Source organism: Chlorocebus sabaeus, chromosome 1 (assembly GCF_047675955.1).
Source record: "Chlorocebus sabaeus isolate Y175 chromosome 1, mChlSab1.0.hap1, whole genome shotgun sequence".
NCBI classification, from domain to species: Eukaryota; Metazoa; Chordata; class Mammalia; order Primates; family Cercopithecidae; genus Chlorocebus; species Chlorocebus sabaeus.
This window is the reverse complement of record NC_132904.1, coordinates 21,963,411-21,970,968: the sequence shown is the minus strand read 5'-3', so window position 1 is coordinate 21,970,968 and position 7,558 is coordinate 21,963,411. Positions and strand designations below refer to the sequence as shown.

Below are 7,558 nucleotides of genomic sequence, written 5' to 3'. Positions count from 1 at the left end.
CCACTCCTACTGGTAGGCTTGCTCTGAGATCAGCACTTCAAGCAGGTGATAACACTATGAAGTTTATTTTTAATTGCTAGGTGTGGTGTTTGTCCTTCTTCAGAGTAGAAATGCACTTTCTTACTCACTTTGAAGTGAGATGTGGACCTGTGATTTCATCTGGCCAAGAAAATGTGACCACAAATGACCTGGACACTTCCAATGGGAGCTTTAAAAGCCAGTGCACAATTTATCACTGATCCTTTTCCTGCTTCAGTCATCATGGAAGCCCAGGTCAGGATGGAACTCCCACCAGCCTGGATTGCTGATTAAGGTTGCTCCATGTTAGAGCAAAAAAAAATAAGTTGTGTTAAACCACAGAAATCTGGAGGTGGTTTCTTACTGCAACATAACTAGTCTCTATTGACTGATACTCCATGGCTTGAGATTACTAATGGGATTTTTCTAGCTCAGAGTTTCTCAGTTTTGGTAGGATTGATGTTTGGGGTTAATGCTTTCTTGTGGGGACTGTCCTGTGCATTGCAGGATGTTGAGTGGCCTCCCTAGCCTCTACCCACTAGACATCAGCAGCACCCCACCCCAAGTTGTGACCATCAAAAATCCCTCGACAGTATGATTCCACTTATGTGAAGTACCTAGAGTCATCAAAATCATGGAGACAGAAAGTCAAATGATGGTTGTCAGGTGCTAGGAGAAGAGGGAAACTGGGAGTTAGTGTTTCATGTGTACAGAGTTTCAGTTTTGCAAAATGAAAAGAGTTCTACAGATGGATAGTAGTGATGGTTGCACACCAATATGAATGTGCTTAGTGCCACTGAACTATACACATGATATGGTTCAAATGGCTAATTTTATGTTAGGTGCTTTGCCACAATTTTTGAAAATGGAAAAAAAAAAACTGTCTCCAGATATTGCCAATGTACCCTGGAAAGCAAAATCGCCCCTGGTTGAGAACTAGTGTTCTAGCTGTAGCACAACACATTGAATTGTATAATGTGTGTAAAAACATGGGCCTAGGGCTCAGCCCTGCTTTTTGCTATTAAGGATTAGAATCTCATCTCTCCTTAAATATTTTTTATCTACTCAGATTTTAGGCCAGGATCAATAGGACAATTGAGCAGTTTGATCTAGAAAAAGCCCCTGTCTATGGACCCGAAACTGGTGTCACATAAATACACCCTGTGAAAACTCTTACACTGTTTTAAGCTTTCCAGCTGATAAACAGAGTACAGTAGAGATTCCATTTGGGATAATGTTTCCTGAAACCTACTTGTTTTTCATGCTGGTTCTATGGTTAAGGGGCCTGGTCTTAAAATGCGTTGGAGCAAAAGAGTGGGAAGAGCTGAGGGAGACGTCAGAGAGTTTCCAGATGACAGAATTGCAAATCTGCTGAGGAAGAGGTAGCTTACACTTTGAATGCATCTTGAGGCGTATTCTCCACACCTGAGGAATAAATTAAGGCTAACACGGGGGCCTAACTGGTGATTGACTCCGCTCTTGATGAATTGAATTCCACTCTGGGAGGTAGCAGAGGGCTTCCTACATCCACCTCCACCACCACCCTGCCTAAGTCACCCTGGAGAATCCTCTTTCTATCTCAGTATTGGGCCTACATTCTAATGCTTCAGCCCTTTTCCATAATGACCCCTCCAAATTGCCACACTCTAGAACCACTAGACAGAGGGCAGCATTACTGCTGTGCGGACTCTTCATCTCAAAGTGAGGGGCCGGCTCACATGATTGCAGGGTTCCTCTCCCTGGCCTTCTAAAACATTCTCCAGGTTGAGGCTGAAACTGCTCCCGCAAAGCCCCATAACAGGAATGAACAGATTATCCTCCTCTTCTTGGTTCCCATGGCTAGAATCCTTAACTAATCCTCTCCCCACAAAGTAGGGCTGATTTCAGAAGCTGTTATTTCAGCTGTTTGCTCCACCATCTGCTCTTGATTTGCTTGGCGAACACCTCCAGGGTGCTCAGAGCTGCCCTGTCACACTTCGCCCCACTCAGCTTCTGCCCCCCACCGTCAAACACATCTGCATCTGCACACCCCTCCCACACCCCAGTTCTGCCCACCGTTGATCCTTCCATCTGCGCTCCAGGCCCCAGCCCCTTGGGAGCTTGTGCTATCAATTACTTGCGCTTAGTTCAGAATCTTTAGCCTCTCCATGTCCATGGCTCTTTCATTTATTCAATGTAGTAACATGTTTAAACCTCTCCTGTCCTGGAAAAAAAAGAAAAAAAAAAAGTCCTACATTTAACCCTATCTCCCTCTCTAGCTTAAAGTAATCCGTAATCTTGCTTGCCATTTATTTACTCCATGTCCCAGGTTGAACAGTATTCACACACCCCCAAAAATTCATGTTCTTCCTAGGAATCTTAGAATGTGACTTTATTTGGAAATAGGGTTGTTACAGATGTAATTAGTTAGGAGTGAACCCTTAATCTACTATGACTGGTGTCCTTAGAAGAAGAGTAGAGGGAACGCAGATGCACACACAGAGAGGAGGCCACGGGATGACAGGGGCAGAAACTGGGCTGATGCATCTACAAGCCAAGGAATGTCAGGGCTTGCAGGAAACCCCAGAAGCGAATGGAAAGGTATGTAACAGATTCTTCCTAGCATCTTCAGAGAGAGCATGGTGCTGCCAACACCTTGTTTTGAACTTCCAGCCTCCAAAACTGTGAGAGAATAAATTTATGTTTTTGTTTTTGTTTTTTTTTTTTTTTTGAGACGGAGTCTCGGTCTGTCACCCAGGCTGGAGTGCACCCAGGCTGGAGTGCAGTGGCATGGTCTCAGCTCACTGCAAGCTCTGCCTCCCGGGTTCATGCCATTCTCCTGCCTCAGCCTCCCGAGTAGCTGGGACTACAGGCACCCGCCTCCACGCCCGGCTAATTTTTTGTATTTTTTTAGTAGAGACGGGGTTTTACCGTATTAGCCAGCATGGTCTCGATCTCCTGACCTCGTGATCTGCCCGCCTCTCCTCCCACCCCCATGCTAATGATTCCCCAAGCCCTCTGGCCCAAGTGTCTCTCCTGAGATCTACTTTTGAGTTCCCCACTGCCTCCTGGACATTTCCACCTAGAACTTGTACAAGCACCTCAAAAACTACATGGCTAAAATGGAACTCATGGTCTAGAAACCTCTTTCCCAAACAAACCTGCTTTTCCTCCTGTAACTGGCATGCCTATGAGAGGCTTCACACAGGGGCATAAGCCAGAGACCTGTCATCTTCTTGAGCTTCTCCTCTGCACCCTTCACCATAGTCACTGAGGCCAAAGGTCTCTGCCCATAAGGGTTCAGGGAATGCATCCTCTGCATCCCTGCTGCAGCTGCTTTAGCTCAACCTCTTACTACCTCTTGTGACTAATGGAGACATCCACTACATCCGACTTTGATACTGCTCTGGGAGCACTTTCTTACACCACCTGGCTTTAAGTCACTCCCCTGCTTCAAATGCTTCAGGGGTTCCTGGTCGCCTGCAGGATTATGTCCTTAGCATTCCTCCACTTGGAATAACAAGGCCTTATAGCATCTGGCTCTCAGGAGTTTAGAGTGAAGGGACTCTGCATTCAGCTCCAGAACCTACCACATACTCGCTGTGTGGCCCTGGGCAATGTACTTACTCTCTCTGGGCCTCAGATTCCTCACCTGAAAATGGGGATAATAGTAGTGCCTACCTCATAGGGCTGTTGTAATGATTAAATGAGTGAGGATGTTCAGAGTACCTGGAACTGTGTCCAACATGTGGTAAGTGGGCACTAAATATTAACTGCCGCTGCTGTAAGTATTACCTTTCTCCACTCATTTCCATACAGCTTCCCATGTACGTTGTTTTCCAGCCAATCAGAACACCCTTCCATCTTGGAATTAAAAAAAAAAAAAAATCCTTTCTGTGTTCTCCTGGCTCTTCGCCTTGACACACACTGTCTGGAATACCTTTCCCACCACCTCTCATCCCACGGCCCCTATGAACATACTTCGACTCATCTTCTCCACCCTAAGTTCCCTCCCCTGCGTCAGACATGCTCTTCATTGAGCCTTCGTAAGGCTCTTGTGCTCACCTCTATTGGAGCACAGATGACACTGCGTTATAAAGGACCGTCTCCTGTATCTCTGTCCATCTTTCAGAGTTTGCCTTATTGATCTTTGTGATGTGAGCATATGGCACTCAGCTGGACAAAGAAAGCAGGCTCAATAAAGGCTTTAGAACTAAGTATTGTGTAAAGGCATAAAATAGAGATGGGGTACAAATATGTCCTAGGCTGCCTGGGTAGTCCTGGTGTAGGCCATGGTCCTGATATAATTACTAACAACACCTTCTTTCACTGTCAGAAGTATCTCCTTTGGACAATACATTATAAGGTCACTCTAGGTATTACAGCTGTGATTCTCACCCTATCAGGCCCAATTTTCTCTTTGTTTAACAGCTATTAGAATATCCTATGCACTGTCTTTAAATGGAATTGATAAGCAGTAGAAACTGCCAATAACAGAATTTCCAAAAAATCAATATAATACCCTAAATGGAATGCTAAATGGAAAATGAAGGAGATTTTTTTAAAGTAGCTTAAACTAAAATTATATGTGCAGTATTTTGACATATAAATGCATAGGTGAGTGACTTACACTTCTGGCCAAGATGGAGTAACAGAGACCAAAATTACCTTCTGACCTAAAACAACAAAAATACTGGACAAAATATACGAAACTATGGCCCTCAAGCAACAAAGGGAATCAGTCGCTGGAATCAAGCAACAAAGGGCAGTGATCCTCAAGAGATGAGAAACAAAGGAGGCTAGCCCCACAATTGACCTCCTCATTACCTTATAAAAGTTTCCAGGCCATAGCACAGGAAGGAAGAATGCAGATGGAGCTCAGAGATCTTCCTGAGTTGAGAAGACAGAACTGTAAGTCTGGGACGGCCAACGTGGCTAGAATTCATAGGGCAGAATATTGAGGAGGAGAAGGCTGTACAGAGACAGAGTTCTGGAAATCTGAAGAGAATACTTATCCTCCTTGACTATTTAACAGAGTAGTGATCAGAGTATGCAGGTAAAAACCTGCCTGAGAGGCCGAGCACAGTGGCTCACACCTGTAATCCCAGCAGTTTGGGAGGCTGAGGTGGGTGGATCACAAGGTCAGAAGATCGAGACCATCCTGGCCAACATGGTGAAACCCCATCTCTACTAAAAATACAAAAATTAGCTGGGCATGGTGACAGGCACCTGTAGTCCCAGCTACTCAGGAGGCTGAGGCAGGAGAATCGCTTGAACCCGGGAGGGGGAGGTTGTAGTCAGCCAAGATCGTGCACTCTAGCCTGGGCAACAGAGCAAGATTCCTTCTAAAAGAAAAGAAAAAAAAAAAACTGCCTGAGAATAGAAAAAGAATCATTCATAAAGATTAAAGGGATTAGAGGATTCCAAACACTCACGGGGTGCCAGAAACAGTACCAGTTAACATCAGTCACAATAGAAAATCTCATAATTCATGAAGATAGAGTACTTAGAAGGATTCTGCCTCAGTAGTGAGCAAAACAACCCTAGACCAAATACTATTCTTATCACTTACCAAAGCTTGCGGGCAAGGTCTGGAAGGCTCGAACTTTTCCAAGTAACTTAACTGTATGACAGAACAAAGCTCAGGAATATTTATAGAAATACAAAAACATGCAAGAAGCCAATAAGGTAAAATTGGTGATCTCTGTCATCTAATCAAAAATCATCATGGATGTGAAGAGGCAAAAAATATGACACATAATGAGGATAAAAATCAATGATAGAATTAGTAGATAGGATAATAAAATTAGCAGATAAGTACGCTTGAAGCATTAATGTAACTGTATTTCATATGTTCCGTAACCTAGAGTAAAGACTGGGCCTTTAAACTATGGAAGATATAGGGAAAAAAACAAATTGAATTTCTAGAAATGAGCATTATGGTGTGTGAGATGAAACATACACTGGATGCAATTCACAGCAGATTAGAAATTGCAGAATAATGGCTGGGTGCGGTGGTTTACACCTGTAATCCCAGCACTTTGGGAGGCTGAGGCAGGCAGATCACAAGGTCAGAAGATCGAGACCATCCTGGCTAACACAGTGAATCCCCGTCTCTACTAAAAATACAAAAAATTAGCCGGACATGGTGGCGGGCGCCTATAGTCCCAGCTACTTGGGAGGCTGAGGCAGGAGAATGGTGTGAACCCAGGAGGCGGAGCTTGCAGTGAGCTGAGATCACGCCACTGCACTCCAGCCTGGGTGACAGAGCGAGACTCCATCTCCAAAAAAAAAAGGAAGAAAGAAAAAGGAAGGAAGGAGGGAAGGAAGGAAGGAAGGAAGGAAGGAAGGAAGGAAGGAAGGAAGGAAGGAAGGAAGGAAGGAAGGAAGGGAAAGAAAGAAAGAAATTGCAGAATAAAATACAAGTGAATTTTAAAACATAGCAATAGAAATTATCCAAAATAAAACACAGGGAGAAAAACTACTAAAAAAAAAAAAAAATAGTAGAGCATCATCAAGCTGTGGGACACCTTTCAGCCACCTAATATAAGTGTATTTGGAATTCCTGGGAGGAGGAGGGACAGAAAAAATACTTAAAGAAATAAAGGTTGACAATTGTTCAAATGCACAGGCAAAACTAACCTGCAAGATGAAGAAGCAGTCAGATGTTTACATTTAAACACATAAATCACTATGGAATTGACAGCTACAGATGCAGACCACTGCAAGAGATGTTACTTGGGTGACTCAAATTTGAATACTATATGTACTTTTCTTTCCTGGTTGGGACTGCCTGATATATTCCAGGATGTTCATCATCCCTAGACCTTACCTAATAAATGTAGTAATACCCCCCAATCGCTGTGCCTGCCTCCCCTCAAAAAAATACTCTCTGGAGTGCAGTGCCACTTCTTTGAGAATGATTGATCTGGAATAGACCAAGGATCCAAAAACTATGGCCTGCTTTTGTATGTTCTGTAAGCTAAAATTAGCTTTACATTTTTTAAAAGTTGTAAAGGAGGAGCAAGAAGGGGAAGAAGAGAAGGAGGAGAAGAAAATAAAGCAGGAGGAGGAGGAGGAAAAGTGGAAGCAAAGAAGAAGTAGAAGAAATAGTAGTACTAGAAGAAGGAAGCAGGGAGGGGAAGGGTGGGAGAGGTGGAGAGAAGCAACAGAGACTTTATGTGGTCCATAAATTCTAAAGTAAGATTTTGTTGATCACAGGCATAGATTCCAGGGGGAAAAGGGATATCATTCCTTTTTCTTTCTCTTTTTTTTTTTTTTTTTTTTTTTGAGGGAGAGAGAGACAGAAGGTCTCACTCTGTTGCCCAGGCTGGAATGCAGTGGTGTGATAATAGCTTACTGCAGCCTCAAACTCTTGGGTGTTCAGGTGATCCTCCTGCCTCAGTCTTCCAAGTAGCTAGGACGGCAGGTCCATGCCACCATGCCCAGTTAACTTTTTTGCTCTGTTTGCCCAGGTTGGTTGCAAACTCCTGGGCTCAAGCAGTCCTCCAGCCTTGGCCTCCCAAGGTGCTGGGATTACAGGCATGAGCCACTGACCCCT

At 44.0% G+C, this 7,558-nt stretch overlaps 1 long non-coding RNA gene across 1 annotated transcript; it reads right to left on the bottom strand.

The window, feature by feature from the left end:
• Positions 1-2,357: 2,357 nt before the first annotated feature.
• On the bottom strand, positions 2,358-5,401 carry LOC119624257 (uncharacterized). The gene is made up of 3 exons (XR_005240256.2): positions 4,063-5,401; positions 3,793-3,861; positions 2,358-2,679 (listed from the first exon to the last, which is right to left on the bottom strand). It is a non-coding gene; the product is annotated as an uncharacterized lncRNA (long non-coding RNA).
• Between the last annotated feature and the right edge of the window lie 2,157 nt (positions 5,402-7,558).